Source organism: Phasianus colchicus, chromosome 13 (assembly GCF_987193195.1).
Source record: "Phasianus colchicus chromosome 13, bPhaCol1.hap1.1, whole genome shotgun sequence".
NCBI classification, from domain to species: domain Eukaryota; kingdom Metazoa; phylum Chordata; class Aves; order Galliformes; family Phasianidae; genus Phasianus; species Phasianus colchicus.
In genome coordinates, this window is record NC_143448.1 from 4,060,179 (window position 1) to 4,076,589 (window position 16,411).

The 16,411-nt window shown below is 40.1% G+C and overlaps 1 long non-coding RNA gene across 16 annotated transcripts in view; it reads left to right on the forward strand.

Annotated features, from left to right (window-relative positions):
• Window positions 1–16,411, forward strand: part of LOC116243587 (uncharacterized) — a 519,295-nt gene that overhangs the window by 74,545 nt on the left and 428,339 nt on the right. For 15 of the 16 annotated variants that reach the window (XR_016470864.1, XR_016470861.1, XR_016470865.1 and 12 more), the window contains one exon: window positions 13,625–13,753. This is a non-coding gene — a long non-coding RNA (uncharacterized LOC116243587). Of the gene's footprint in view, window positions 1–6,036; window positions 6,256–13,624; window positions 13,754–16,411 lie in introns of those variants that run through there. The other variant, XR_016470867.1, reaches the window with a different exon arrangement.

Below are 16,411 nucleotides of genomic sequence, written 5' to 3' on the forward strand. Positions count from 1 at the left end.
GTAATGCAATCCAGTAATGCAAGTCAGATCATCTTCTACAGGTTGACCAGTCAATAAGTGCACGCTGCTCTGTCATGCATGTGCAGCAAATGAGTGAGACCTTGAGAAACGTATTGCCAAAGGGCCTTATGAAGCCATCTGGTTCCTTATGTGCCATCTTTTCTCTCTGCTTCTGCTCCAGCTCAAAGAATTATACTTTTGATACAGCAGAAGCACTATAGTTAACACGTGCACTAGGACTGTGAGTACTTTCATTGTAGATGTCATGTTTGCTCTAGATACCTGTGCCTATGAAATGAGTAGATATTGAAAATGTATTTAACTCCTTGAGAAGTGGGGGAGAGAATAGTTTACCATGAGGAATAAGCTTTTAACTAAGCACTTAAAGGGAATGTATGTTGGGAGATTAAATGTAGTGTTAAATTCCAATCACTTCATTATTCTAAGACATTCTATAAGTATGTGTTCTCCAGAGTGTCATTTTCTGCTAGCTATGCACAGTCACCTATCAAGAGAAAACATTAAACTGAATGCATTTCCATGCAATGCAAGTTGGAAAAGAACAAGACTCAAAAGCTTGACAAAATATTTGTTACCCACTAAGAAAAATTGATGCACAACCTTTTTTTTATTGATTTGTATCTTATTTTGCATTCTCCAGGCAAGTGAGCATGGGGTTACAGGTTTCACAAAGTGTTTTTGATTGTACAAGATCAGCTTGCCCCTGCTAGTAGAGAACATGCATTCTGCAATACTTTGAATCACCCTGTGATAAAAGGGACTCAGGTGTTAGCAATTCTGCTGCTTCCTTTGGAAGCCTGTTTCACAGCTGAGTAAACACTACTGCAGGAGTTCTTCCTGCTACGCTTTAGAGAAGTATAAAGGCTCATGGTGCCCCTTGTTCTGTAGAGCAAAATCATACTGGGATCACTGGGTGATTGTGAAGGTGTTTGGAGGAGCAAAAGAGAAAGTCTAAACGCGTGGGAGAGGTGATGTATATTGAAATGACATGCTTTAAAATTAAACCAGACACCAGTAGAATGAAAACAAAATGTCTGTTCTAATGAAGACAGTTGTAGAATATCAGACAGATAGCAATTATCAGACGGTGAAGTTTTTGGTTATACTTCTGCTCTCATAGGTAGAATATCTGGAGTGGCAACACTGAAAGCTCAGACACTAATCCTCCATCTACAGCCAAGAAAATTGCTTTGCAAACAATGAAGTCTTGAAAGAATGGGACTCAGTGTCCTGCTTAGAGCTTTTCCATAGCTTTTTTCAAACTCTAATTCTTACGAGTTCAGACCAGAATTCCCCCATCAGCTTTCCTGAAACCCACTGAATAATTTTACAGGGATTTAGTCAGGAAATGGCACTGCATCTGCCCCAGCTTTGTGTAGCCAGACTCTAGCTTCAGGGCTTGAAGCAGGTCTCTGACAGTCCAAGCAAACAGGGATTACATGATCTTGGCAAAAATTGCTTGCAGCTAGTATCCAAGGGGGTGTCTGCCCTGCTTCTCTTGTATCCTAGGGTAATGAAAAGTTTTCCACTTAAAGTTTTTTAATGAGCATAACAACTACATATGCTTACTGTATGTAGTTTGTAATGCTCTGACTTCTCATCTCATGTTTGCAAAACCACAAATCAGAGCACTATTTTTAGATGGAGACACTGTGTTGGAACTCATACTGAGTATAAATATTTATAAGAATATGGAGCCCAAATAATTCAAGAATGTTAAATTCATCTAAATACTTTCAACACATGGGTGAAGTTAGTTGGCAAGAAGAAAAGGTAAAAGTGAATTTCTTCATTCTCTTACCAGAATTTGCTGAAGTTACTGTTAATATATATTTTTTAGGCTTGTATTTATTTACTCAAGGATCATTTATACAAAAAAAAGAAAGAGACATTCTGAAGATTTGGTGTCGTGATCTACTTTGCGTCCTCTATATTGAGCAGTGCAACTTAGTTTTTGCTCTGCAGACAGCAATTAATGAAGGAGTCACAAATGTCTGAAGTGAATAGATACTACCATCTCTCTCACAGTTTGTTACAGCCAAATATGGGTCACTTTCAGGCATCTACCACCTCTTCTGCCAACTCTTGTGTACTGCACATCAGCTGGAACTCTAAGGGAAAAACATGAATGCTTTCACTCTTAGGAGGTATCTGAGTCTGGTTCTCTTCTGAAAAGGTTCTTTGCTGAAGTGTCAGGAGAAAGGAACCATGGTAGTGCTATCAGGCTGGGTAAACAAGCATACATTAGATGGTGACACAACTGAGTGGGGTAAAAGAAGGAAATTGCAACTTTTTCTCCTTGTTAAAAACTCAAAATGAGTCCAAAACAAACAAGTCCTGTACTTCACTTACACTGGCAGCAAAAGTACTTATGACAGTCTCCTATGTAGGCTGTGCATGGCAAAAGGAACACATTTAGAGAGCAGCACATTTAGAGAGAGTGGCTTAGTACAGCCCCTCAGCTTTGCAAGCTCGCTTGTGACCCAAATACTGCATTGAAAATTCTGTTTCCTTTGATTGTGTTATGGTGAGTATGCAAATAATGCTTCACTGAACTATGAGAAGAAAATGCAGAAGTGATGGCTGTAGAGAACTACCATGTAGGCTGTTTTCTCAGGAGCTAGAGTCACTCATTAGGAGTATATGTGATGATGAAAGCTCTCGTACTACAGTTCTTACACGCTAGCTCTTATGAGCAAGATTATGGTTAAATCAGGTTGTCAAGGTGAGCTGGCTAAATGTATATCATTCAGTTGCACTGAGCAGTGAAACACAACCTCTATGGTTGGTGTTCACAGCCCACAGATAAGGTAAGGAAAGGAATGTTTATGTTAATTAGTATAAATAGAGCCAAGATGAATAATGCCAGATATGATCGTAACTCCAGTACTAAACTTACTGAATTCATATAAAACAGATCAATCAGTTGCTGTCAAAGTAGTCTAAATGCATTCTATAGGCATTTATTCTTCAGGCAGCCCCTGAAGCTCTGACTTTAAGAAGCTTGTACATTTTATACAAGGAAAAATCAGTCTTTACATTTCTCATCTCATCTATTACTTTCTAAACATGTATTTTTGACCGCAAGAGAGAACCACAACAGAGATAAGCGGGATTTCTTTCTTTGAACTACCATAGCCTTTCTTATATTGTTAAGCAAAAGGCACTAAAGCACTTAACTTCAGGTCCAAAAAGGGATGTGAATACAAGGATTGGGAAACTGGAAATGTCTTTTGGCATGAGCTTAGGAACATTTTTGCATATATCCTGGTGAATTCATTGGGAGTGACGCTGCTTTGGAGGGAGATTCAGTTTCTCAAACTTAGCAGAAACCCACCCCTCTAATCTTTTCAGATTGAGATCATTTTCTGTTGTACCAGTCAGTAAATTGGAAGCAGGCATGAGAGGTTCGATATAATAATACATTAGTAGGAGAGGGGCATTTTGCACCAACTGGGCAAGAAATGAATGAAACAAAGGCCTGCCTTACAGCTTATAAATAACTGCAAGAGTAAAGCAAGCAGACAAGCTCTGGGTAAGGAGCAGAATGATGATCACAGTAGGTATTCTGCTCTCGGGTACTGTCTGGGCTGCAACATCAAAAGGAAAAAAAGCAGTCACCAGAAACAGATGATTATGAATTGTTTTGTAACTGCCTCGCATAGCTTTTAGTAAATTAGTGAGCGATCCTTTTCTTTAATGCTTGGTGACACGTGCACAAAACCCCAGTACATCTGAGTTCTAAGGCTTCAAATAATGACATATATTCCTATGCCATCCAGAACATACATAAATATGAAAATGCCTCTATCTAATACTGTTGATGGTCTCAGTTCTGAGCAATACAGAGGAGATTAAAGCCTGATGCTTCTGTGTACAGCCTAAGGCACTCACAGTGGGAGGATGGCGGTCCCTTGTTCTGTGTGCTGTTCCAAATTTCATAAACGCCTCTGTGGCTGCAGTCACTTGCTACCATGTAAAGATCACTCCAGTACTCCACATCAACTTTGCTAAGTGCTTGTTCTTATTAGCCTGAACAGCGGCAGTTTGTTGCTGTGGGCTGCTCTGGGACATTTCCCTCTCTAATAGTACACTGTTTGCCAAATCTACATGTTACTGCATTTGTCTGTGCAGTGCAGACTGCTTCTGAGGCTAAAGTTATTTTTTTTTAACTTGGACATTTTGTAGCTTTAGGCTAAATTATATTCTCAGTTACATCTGATGAGATCAAGGCTAGCTTTAGTCATATCATACAAACATCCTCGCTCCTTCATTTACATCAGGGTAATTGTAGGCAGAATTTATTGCTCAGCCTTGATGACTCATTCATCAAAATGTATCAAAACGCCTTCTCTGAGAGCTTTATTACTATAGTTTTCAAAGAGTCATTAAGTCCATCTAGATGTTTTAGATATTATTGAAGTATCTCAACGAAACAGTAGATCTGTTCTCCACATAAAGGACAGCAGAGCTGTTTGATAAAGCAACCCAAGCACTTCTGGAGTCTATCATAGAAAGCCTAAGACAGCTTACAAACCAAACATGACCAAGAACTGAACTGCACAAATGATTTCAGATCCTGAGCATCCCTATGGCAGCTGATAGGTTCTGACTAACAGCGGTGCAGTGCTGACTCAAAACTGATCAGACAAGAACATCATTCCCTAAGTGCTCTGTCGACTAGGTCTTTATGAGTAAGGACACATACGGCGATGGCCTCATTTGGCGTAACTCAAAATGAGCTCCATTAAAGCCAAAGGATATTGAAATGACTTGAGCTACCTAAATATGAAGCAGCTGAAAATCTAAGGGAAAATTTTAGCAGATAAGTAATAAGCTTAGCGGAGCTAAGATTTCTTTTCCTTTACTCCAGAAAGATTGCTTTTGCTTGGGTGGAGCTCGTTCTTGTGAGTGCTGTAGTGGTGCCTTGGAGTCTTTGTTGGAAAAAAAAAAAAAAAAAAAAGCCTGCTATGGAGTTTAACTCAATAATAGCTATTTTTAGTGTGACTTTTCCTATGTATTTCTATGTATTTCAAAGACACGATTAACGTAGGATTTTTCAGAGTGGTTTTCCTCTAAGTTTCTCCCAGTAGAGAACAAAAAACTTCTGTACATCTCTAAAATAAAATTTCATTTTAACCAGAAGTAATCTTCATCTCTGGTTTTAAATAGAAACTTGTTCTTCAGTTAGCAAATCTTTGGAAAAATGTTTTCTTTATATTTGGGATTGTTTAATCAAAATCATTATGAAATTGAAACCATCAAGCATGCCTTCATTAATGGCAGTGGCTAGTTTATACCAGTTAAAATTCCAGTCTCAAACATGTGCCACAGATACAGAAATGAAGTAAATATATATTTCTTTAAATGAGATGTAATACATTTTATGGATAAAGGATATAAAATAAAGCGCATAGTAGCTAATTTAAGGCAATTGTCTTATAAATCATGTTAGTGACTTTAGGGAACCTGGTAGCAATTGTCACTCTTTCAGAAAGAAGAATTTGTTTGTGGGTTGCTGGGTTTGTAGATGTCTTGCATCTTTCTTTTACCTGGCAGGTCTTATACAAAACTGCAAGACAAGAGGCAGGTAGCAGACCATTGGCTGACCTGAAACAAACCTCAGGAAATAGGGAAAAAATTCTGACATGGTAATCTTGAAAATTGAAATTTTGCAATCTTTCTTTTTTCTTTTTGTAAATACAGTTGGGTCTGGGCTGATGATTATCACAGACTGCACTTCTGCCAGGAGACCCTGGAGGTTCTGCAGACACTAGCTGGGCTTCTCAGCATCTGAAAAGAAAACAAATGTGTGGAATGGAATGTTTCCCAACAAAATATTATGTCTCAAGTATTGTTTTTTTTACTATTTAAAAATTATATCTTCTATCAAGGATTGGTGTAATCAATCTTAATGCGAAGTTCAGACTTTAGTCAGAGCAGCTGCTTCTAAACCCATGTGTTTTGAGTAGCAACTATCATTCATTTCTTCAGTGGAGTTGTATAGGAGCTGTTGAGTCACAGCCTGAACCACTGATGGAGCACCTGGGGAAAGGACCCGGTCAGCCCTGGGAGCACAGGTGAAGGCAATTCAGCTGTGTGATAGGAAGGGGTGGAGCCTGGCTGCACCTCTCTTAGACCTCATTTAAGGGCTGACTGCTGCTGGGGCAGGATCTCCTGTTGGAGATTCTTTCTTTGTGGAGTCCTCCTTTGAGCCTAGATCTTCAGCTACAGGTGAGCATCCTTTTTGTAACACATCCTTTTTGTCACACTTTCTCACTGCACGCGTTTGAGACTGGTTCTGTTGCCTTTTCAGGAGTTTATTTGGGTTACCTTTAATTAGGTAGGAATGTCATTATTAGGTTGGTTATGTGGGCAACATAAGTGCTACTTAAGTGTGATTAATGCTTTTCCTACTGCTACCAGCCTTAGTTTAGACTTCTCTGCCTTTAGCCCATTGGGTCTTTAGACCCAATTTTGCTTTGCTTTGCTTTCTGGGATCGCATCTCTGTTGAGAGAAATCTGTAATAAGTCACTTCAGAATTTTGAGAAGCATAAATTTAATGTTTTAAAATGTTTCTTAATAGTACTAAGTGCATAAACTCTCAAAGTGAAATGGATGTTGCTGGGTGAGCTAAGCTGAGAGAACTTCTGACTGTATTTTCAGGTGGTTTTTATTTTTTAATATTCTTGCAAGGGGACACATTCATGCATGAAGGTAGCTTCACCTACACCACTGTCAGTAAATGTGCATCTACCTTGTAGAGCTGAAACAAATGTTTTGGTGTTGGCTCTATTCGTAAAACAAAGTTTTTGGAGTACTTCTAGCATTGCCTGGAAACGTTCTTGGAAGCTGTGTTACCACTACCCTTGCTGTTTACAGTGTATAAGTGGTAATCTAGCTCAATTTGGGGAGCAGATTTCTAGGCAAGGATAGAACTCTGCCTCGTTTAACTGAATGAATTGAAGAGTATTTTGTGTGTGGCTTTATAACAGATGCAAAACGCATTAGGAGCACTAGAAGGTGATGCACAGCTCATCTACCATTTAAAATGGTTTTCCCTTAAATTAGAAGCTATGAAAGTAGGTTGATGGAGAGGGAGAGAATTTGGCAATTGGAGTTTTCCAAGCAATGGAAGCTATATTTGCAAACTGAGTTTACTGAGCCTGAAGAAATCTTTTGGGGGATCTTTCAAGGGGGTAAGTGATCCAGCATTATAGCAATCGAGTCAATCAGTAGATAGGTTTTGTTGTTGTTTTTACTTGATTTATTTGGTTCTATGTGATCACTCAGGTCTGAATAGGAGCTATGTGGTCACCTGTGTCTTACACCTAACTAATCTGATACAGTCCAGCACAGAGAGAGGTATTATACCTTAATGTCAAATTCACTAACTGCTGATGATTACTTTTCTTACTGTCTCATCCAGTTCCAACCCCCTGCTATGTTCAGGGTCACCAACCAGCAGATCAGGCTGCCCAGAGCCACATCCAGCCTGGCCTTGAATGCCTGCAGGGATGGGGCATCCACAGCCTCCTTGGGCAACCTGTTCCAGTGCCTCACCACCCTCTGGGTGAAAAACTTCCTCCTAACATCCAACCTAGACCTCCCCTGTCTCAGTTTCAAGCCATTCCCCTTGTCCTATCACTGTCCACCCTCATAAACAGCCATTCCCCCTCCTGTTTAAACGCTCCCTTCAAGTATTGGAATGGCCACAATGAGGTCTCCCCAGAGCCTTCTCTTCTCCAAGCTAAACAAGCCCAGTTTAATAATGCTGTAACTCATTTTTCATCTGAAAAGAGAGGGGAAGGGGGAAATCCCAGCTCTTCTACAATACTTTTCTATTTGTTTTAAGCAATTCTGTAGCATTTTGGGCTATAGATGAGTGTCAGTACAGTTTGGGAAGTTAAGCAGTTAGTCCATTAATGCATTTGATACAAGCCCATTGTGATTTTCTTTATCATCTTATATTACTGTTGCTGAAGTGAATGATAGTTGTTGTTCTGGCTCTAGTTGTTATGTTGTGAGACTTCTGCTGTGTGTATTGTGCCTTAACATTTTTTGTTAGTCTCTTTTCTGTGTGAGGCCACACTGACCTGCACATTACAGAGTACTTTATTACTGATTTGACGTAGATGAGCTTGTGGCCATGATGTGCAGTGACGAGTCTTGTAAATTTATTTTTTAAAAGGCAAATTGGTATTCAAAATGAAATAAAAAGGTGAAAAAAATACTAATTTGACAAGCAGTCATATCTATTAGGAATGTCTGAATATTTCCTCATAGTTATATCTAGGTTATATGGTTGCTCACGTACGCAATGAGAACGGAGGTACTGCGTTAATTTGACCCAAACAGCTCGGCAGAAATGTAAACCCTGCTGAGTTCAGGCCATGGAGATGTCACCTGGTGTTGGGTCAGTGCGAGTGGCAGCTGTGGCAAAGCCTGTGGAGCAGCTCTGGGTGCTGCCCAGCTGCAGTGACACTCTGCCTTTTGGGGTGCAAAGATGCATAAGACTGCATTTTGTTGGGAAGGAATGTCCTGTTGTGATCTGCTTCAAGCACTGTGATAAATGCCTAGCTCAGTAGATTGCAGCACGCTTGCCAAAATTGGAATGCAATTTAATGCACCTCATCAAAGCTGGGAAAGTGTTTAAAAATTAGTATTTCAGCAACAGAAGCAGGTGTGAAGGAAATTAAATGGCGCTTTTGCTTGATTGTTCACACATGAAAGAGACAGAGGAATTGAGCTGTCTTAGGATGCTTGTACATTCTCATAATTGGCCAGTACAACCACAACTCTTTTCTCTCTGAGCTACAGGTCAGTGCCTGGCAGTTCAGGGTCCCATGACAGACTCTGAAACCTTGGCTCTGTTTAACATCAGTCCGAACTGTGTGATTTAGGCCTGTCTTCAGGCTTCTGGGGTTTGTTGTTTTAGTCTTTCAGACAACTCAAGTCAGATGCAGCTTTTTCTGCTGTAAAGCTATCAGGGGTGAGAGGCATTTAGTTTATCTCCAGGTTTATTGTACGCGCTTCTCTTCCTTGACTTTAAATACAGGCCATCCTTAAATATTTTATTAGAGTGCAGAGGAAAAGTTTTGGCATGATAATGTCAAAAAGTTGCAATAAAAGTAAAAATGTGAGGGGATGTGTACCTGAGTGTTCCCTTGCTACTTGGAGCAGTTGTGGTAACTTCCATGCTTCTATTTAAAATAAATAAAAATAAAAAAGCCTAACTATAAAAGCAGGTATGAGGTAATTTTAAACTGAAGGTACTTTTTGGTGCAAGCTGGGAACCTTGAAACAGGATGCTGTTAGGAAAGAAAAAGCTCAGTAGATACGCTTGCTGCTGGAACCAGCACTTTCAAATTCCAGGCTTAAAGACATTATAGAGCCACAGAGTTGTTTCAGTAAATATTTATGATCCAAAGTTGTTTGCTGTTTGGGTCTTTTCCTGAGGCCTTCAAAGAGCCTTTGTGTGTGTTCATTTTGTCTTTAAAAGCAAAGAGCCTCGGTGTGTGTTTGGTCTCAGTTTGAAAGCAAAAAAACCCCACTGTATTTGGAATGTTGAAATGTGGCAGTTTCTCCCTTGCTCTTGTCATGATGGTTGCTTTCTGCTTCACAAACCTCTTGATAAGAATTGCAGGCAGGTGGGAGGGGAAGAAGCAGAGCTGGTGCTTGGAGTTCCCCTCTAGCATAGCACAGCAGAACTATGGCTTGTCAGGTCTGTACAGTGTTATTTAACACATCATAAACACTCTGAAATGCCCTTTCCAAGGTCAGATACCTGCAGTAAATTCTGCAGTGACATTTCACAAACGTTCTGACAGAATGAGCATGGAAAACAAAGGCTGGTTTTGAGAGAGCTTGGTAGCCCCAGTTCATTCCCACTCCCAGTGATGGTGATGTGGTCTTGCATTGGGGCTGTGTGAACTCAGTATGAGCAGCTCTCATGGCTTTCAGGCTGCCAGTTGGCTACAGCTGATGGAGGTGTCCACGAATCTTACATAAGTCCTGATTAGGATATTGCATTTCAAGTGGTGTTTGGCCACTTCTGCAATTAGCAGGTGGCTGTAATGATTGGGCTCACTGAGATAGATGCTCCTGTGTGTATGGCTGGGGTGACAGCAGGATGGGGCAGTCCCAGCCCCAGAGTGACAGGGAAGCTTCCCTGTGGGTGACTGTTCTTCCTTGGCTGTTCTTCAGACTTCACCAATAAGCACATGCAAAAACAGAATAGCTTGACTAGAAGACCAGCAGAGAACTTTTGATCTCAAGTATGAATGTGATCCAATGTCTTTTGGTGTAAGAGTGTATAAACACTTGCCTGTCCCAAAAATGTCCGTGATATTTCACCTCTTAACAGAATTAGGGTTTGTAGAGCATTTCACATTCTTTCCATCACCTCTTTGTGAGATACCTGACCTCACAGATAGCTGCAAAATCTTTTTTTTTTCCCTATGTGCTTACTGTGGTAGTCAGTAACTCTGTGTGGCTCTGCCAGCGTGGGGCAGAGCTTGTGATCTCAAAAGCCCAAAGAGCACTCATGGCTTATGTGTTTGGGCAGATGTGTTGAGACATTTTGCTTTGTGATGGGTTGGTGCTGGCTGGCACTTGTCACCCCTAAAGGGCTGTTGGGGGGCTCTCATTAAGTTACTGGGTACTGTGACAAAAAGTCTAAAAGCTGCTTATAAACACAGGGAGGATGTTAGGACTGGTCTTGCCTTCCTTTTTCTTAGGTTTATGCTTTAGCCTTAATTAACTGAGCTATGTTGAAAGCTTCATTACAATTTGACAAATCTGCTTTATCCTGAATGAAATAAAGGAAGCAGGATGTGGCTTCCTATCCATTCTCAAGTACGCTTGGCCACACATTACAAAGAAAAGGGAGAAAGCTCTTCTCTAAAATACTGAGTTCCTCTTCTGGAAGAGCATTGTCTAATTAAATCCTGCCATGAAGGAGCAGGTCAATTGGGCAGGGCATTTTGATTTTTTTTTTTACTAAAATTTTTGGCTTTCTGAGGATTCTCAACTGAAATGACATCATGTAACACTGTGCTGCGGCTAAAAGATGAGGGCGATGGAATTGGGGATGATGTTTTGCCCTTTTAATAGATGAAAGAAATCAAGGTCATCTAAATGAATCCGGGGAATTTACAATAACAAAGAGATACATCAAAGCATGGCATAACTTTATCTTTCTAACATTTGTAAAACTCAATATTAATATCATTCAACTTAAGGAGTAAAATTTGGTGTGCACGTGTCAAGTGCAGCAACTCCTCAGACAGCATCATGAAATTGAGCTTTTTCAGCATTTCATCAAAGGTTAATTGCGCAAGTTTTTGCTTTTTGTTAATTAATCCATTTCCTTCTTTGCATATTCTGTAGGAGTTCGCAAACCCCAGAATACACTGTCTCAAACTGACAGCTATAGTCAGCCTTTAGAGAGTAATTTATAAGCTATTGCTCTAGTTTTATTGTATGACCTTCAGAAGAGAAGAAAATATTTGGAAATCTTTAAGGGATATTTTTAGGATTGTTTCTGCTGCTGCTTATTTGGGTAAATTGCATTTTCTTTTCAACAAGATCTCTCAAATAAATTGGAATTTGGCTCTTAAATGGAGTTGTGGGAACAGAAGGCATAAGATCTTTTTGCAGAAAATGCTGAAATAGGTAGAAATCAAAATAACCTAAGAAGGAGGAAGTTGTTTGACCTGAATGCTGCTCTCACTGGGCTGTGGGGAATTTTCTGTCCAGAAATTCATCCCAATAGAGTGTTGCCATCTGTATGTGCGTAGAAAATATGTTCCATAGCAGGCTTGTAAAGGGACTTGGTAGTCCAGGAGACCTAGGTGGGTGTCCAGCTTGCTTCAGAACTTGCACGCTCTTCCACTGAATTGTAGGATGGAAGTTTCTTCCTGATCTTAATTCCCCCTTTGAAGTGCTATTTTTAAGCTTAAAGTTACTGCTTTGCACATCTAGTGAGGTCTGTCTGGTCAATTGATTATATAGTTTTATATAGTATCTGATACAATATTCTTCTAAATTTAGGAAAAAGAAGAAGAAACTTGAGCACAGTAGAACTGATTAGTAGAGCTGAGTGCGAAGTGATTCTGCACCTGAGGGTGGTGAGCATGGAAAGGCTCTGCAGGGCAGTGCTCGTGGCTCTGGGCTGGTTCAAGAAGTGTTTGGACAGTGCTCTCAGAAATAGTTTCATTTTTGGGTGGTCCTGTGTGAAGCCAGGAGTTGGACTCAGTTCTTGTGAGTACCTTCCATCTTGTGATAGTCAACAACTCCGTGATGTCACACTGCAGTCGTCTTACTTAAGGTCTGAAAACATGCTGCAGTTAGCTATTGTCACGCTGTTCTGGGTTGCGGGATGGAATAAGACATTAAAAAAGTGAGACACTGCATGGATGTGTAATTACAGAAGCATAGAGAATAAAGGAAGAGAACTGGTGCTGCCCAGGAAACCTTTGTAAAATGCTGTGCTCATAAAGTCGATGCAAGTGTTTAGTTCTAATTCCTGCTCTTTGTTACTCGCATTTCAGAGCTGGACAGACCTACCTGAGCAGGGACTGGCTTGGGTCTTTCCTAGAACTGTAATTTCCTCCATGCTTAACAACTGTCTTGTTTGTGGCCTTTGGCCAAGAAACTGGTGTGAGCAGTGACTTTGTTTGCCAGCCCTAAGTGTCTTCTACTGCTGTAAAGATTTCTGCAAGGCTATCCCAATCTCTTCAAGGTTGCACAGTGCTGCTGTTATAGCATCTGTGGTAAAAATCTGCATGTGATGAAGCTGAAGCAATGCCCTTTGTGTCCATGTTAGTCCTGGCAAGCCGCCTCCCTTAGCTTGATTCATACCACGAGTTCATTGTTTGGTGATGCTGTAGCTGAAATAGAAAAAGTGGGGTATGTTATGATGCCCTTGCTGGTAAACAAGATTCACAAGTGGCCATCTAAAATTACAGGGTTTTGAGAGCACTGAAGGTTTACATCTTGTAACTTGTTTCCAGGTGTAAGCATTCACAATGCGTTTTTCATGCATTTTGGAAATAATAACATTTAATTTCCTTGAAATCAACACCAGCTGAAAAAAGGGCCTCGTGTAGTTTAGAAAAAATATTGTGATGTTTTGATAGTGACAATCAAATTTTACATTAGCAATTAAATGAGCAGGTTTCCTTCAAATGGCAAGCCAAATAAACTGAGCCAAGAAATATTTGAATTAATTTTCAGTTTCAATTAACTGTTCTTTTTCAGGGTTGATAATTCATTTGCTTAGCTCAGTTTTGCTGGTGTTGGTCAGTTTTACTGACTGGCCCCCAGTCAAATTTTGGAATTCATTGAGGTTGAACAGTACAACACGATAAAATTCCTATTGTTCGGGATTATTAAAATGCAAATAACTTCTTGAAATACAGTTTGTGCTTTGCCACATGCTTTGTTGTACTCTTGTATTGATCTTTTAAAATTGAAACCGATTTAGTAAATGTTAATAACCATTTAGAGTGTCCATATAAAATGTTTCCATAGATACCATATGTGCTTTGCCTATTTTCTTATATCTAAAAGCTTTGTGTTCTTCTTTCTCGGGAACAGGATTCTCTGGATGAGGCCTGAAAAGACACAGCATGTTCCCAAGTTACATGCAAGTTTTGCTGTATACCTACGTTTTGATCGGCACCAGCATTTGAGAGATCTGTTGAGAAACAAATCTGCTTCTTCAAGGTAAGGCACCTCTTCAAAATAACCCACTTCAGAGGCACCCGAGGGCGTCATAATTCACTTTAGAAAAATTGTCACTGTGATTTCAGTGGTTTCCTTTTCAGCCCCATGTTTTTGTGAAGGTGTCACATCAACAATTGAGTATTGAGATGCAGCAGTAACTGAACACTTCCCAGTTCTGTGTATAGATCTTAGAAAATGTGGTGATTTCCCCTACAAAACAAAGAGAAAGCGAGTTAGGTAACAGTACTGGTTGCTAGCTTCTCAACTGTGCTTGTACCAGAGTTTTATGTAAGTGTATTTTACAGTGTTCTCCATTTTACTCAAGTTGAAATTCCAAAGCTACTTTCTGAAAATAAGTTTCAGAAAAAAAAACCACTTTTTTCTTCTTTTTTTTTTTTTTAAATTCCCTTTCTCTGTAGAAATAAGAGCCAGCCTACTTAATATTTTCAGCCCGCTGGGCAACTACTGTTTATGTTACTAAACCACAGGGAGCTGGTCACTCCCACTTCTACATGACTGGCAGGTAATCTGTCTGCTCCACCATCTTACTAATAAACTGCTTGTTTATGTACTAAGAAGTCAAATGTCAACCAGACTTAGAAAGGAATCTTTGCTTTCCCCATGTTTTAGCTTTTGACTGTGAAAGCCCCTGGGTAGGGCAAAGCACTGCCCATCTACTGTAGGTAAGACTGGGTCTGTTAGGTAACAGTGATGAGAAAGGTTTGGTTTTTGCTTTCCTGAAAATGATTTTAAATTGTTTTATACTACCTCAGCCTCATCTAGATTTGCAAGAAAATAGTACGGACCCAGACTGAATCTCCAAATATACAAAACATTTAAGTAAAACTGGCATTTATCTTATGAGAGAAAAATTATATTAGCGATGCAGTACATGTTTACTAGGTACCAAAGCAACTTTTTTCTAGGCTTGGTATAACCCTCTATTTGTAAATTGTATTAATTTGAAAGGACAGCTTGGTTTGAGCGCCCTCTAGTGACAAACGGCATTTTGGTTGAAGCGTCTTAAAATCAGCCGCAAAGCTTGGTTGCTCTCTGAGAATGACTGAGATCTCTTGCCCTGGTGCATTGTAGCACACGTGTCAGGATACTCACTGGGTATTCTTCTAGTGAATTTTGAGAATATAAGGAAATAATCTGAGAAGATGCAGCTGACAGAATTTGTACGATTAGATCCAATCTAAAGCAAAATTTGGCAACTAGAGGTGCCAAAGCTTCACTTCCCATGTGTGTATTCTGAATCAAGGGTGGAGTTTGCAAGTGAGAGTTGCATCTGTCACTTTCTCAGCTGGTGTGGTTTAGAAAGATACCACATTGTTCTGCACAAGAAGTGTGATGTCAGAGTGGGGCAGGTACTGCAGTGTGGCACTATGCTCAGGGGGAGAATGGCTCCCAGCCTCTTGTAAAGCCAAATGCTGCTGCTGGGGGCCATGCTCCTGGAAAGCATAAAATCAGAGCATGTTTTTAATGGGTCATAATTATAAAACTGGCTCTGAGAGCAGATATCATTACTGCATCAGCTTAAGAGAACTATGGCTTTAGGACAATATAATGAAGGTATTTTGTTGAGAAACGTCACCAGTAAATTGAATGGATCATGTGGGGACAGTTGCATTTCTGACTGTGGATGATGATGCTAGAAGAGGCCTTAAGTTTGTACTGCCTTTTAAAAAACTTCTCAGAGGTGTGGCTGTATGGTGGTTGCTAAGGGTCCCGTGCTTCTAATTGATGAGTAGATAGATAAGGAAAACATTCTGAGCAGTAAAATAAAGTGTATTCTCACTTTTCATTGAAGAGCCTGTTTTTCTCACTTACTAGTTGCTAGCACGATAAAAACTGACGATGGCTGGGATACTTTACAAAGCCAAAGACCCATCCAGTTATATTATAGTATATGGTGGCTGATTTTTTGTTCTAGGAGGCAGATAAGGAAACACTGTGCAGCATGAACTATGTGCCAGTAACAGAGCTATTGACACTTCTCTCATTGCTGGTGTCCTGCCTTGAGCCGTGCTTGAATGTTGTCATACATGAGAGGTGTAGGCAGTACACGTGCCAGGCTTCAGCTATGGAAACACTCTGATGTGCTGCTCATGGTGGTAACTGAGTGCCATAAGAACTCCTGGTATGTCTGCTGTTAGAGAACTGCCTTTTCATACTGAAGGCCACAAAAGCTCACTGCTGGGATCCTCAGTACAGGCAAAAGAAGCCTTTCTAGTATCCACACTTGAAGGAGTATTAGGATTGTGCTTATCTTAACTGCAGGATTTTGAAAATAACTCAGCAATTACAGTATGGAAATGCAGAATTATGCAATATTTATGATGTTTATCAGCTGAAATTAGTACAACAGCTTCTCCATGACATGAAACACTAAGCAGTAGAGTTTCAGGCCCTCATTTTTATTTCATTGCACCATCTAGTGGCCGAATGCACTCACATACTGGAAGTGCCTATCACCTGCACTAACTCGCATATCACTGCTTGTTTGCCAGGAACCTGAGGAAATTCAAATAGATCAGTAGAAGTTCATAAATTGTTTTCCTCCAAATTTTGACTGTGGGAATGGTGAGGTCTGAGACACCAAATGCCAGCATCCTGTACACCTGTATGGTTGCTTACCAGTATGGTGAACAGATT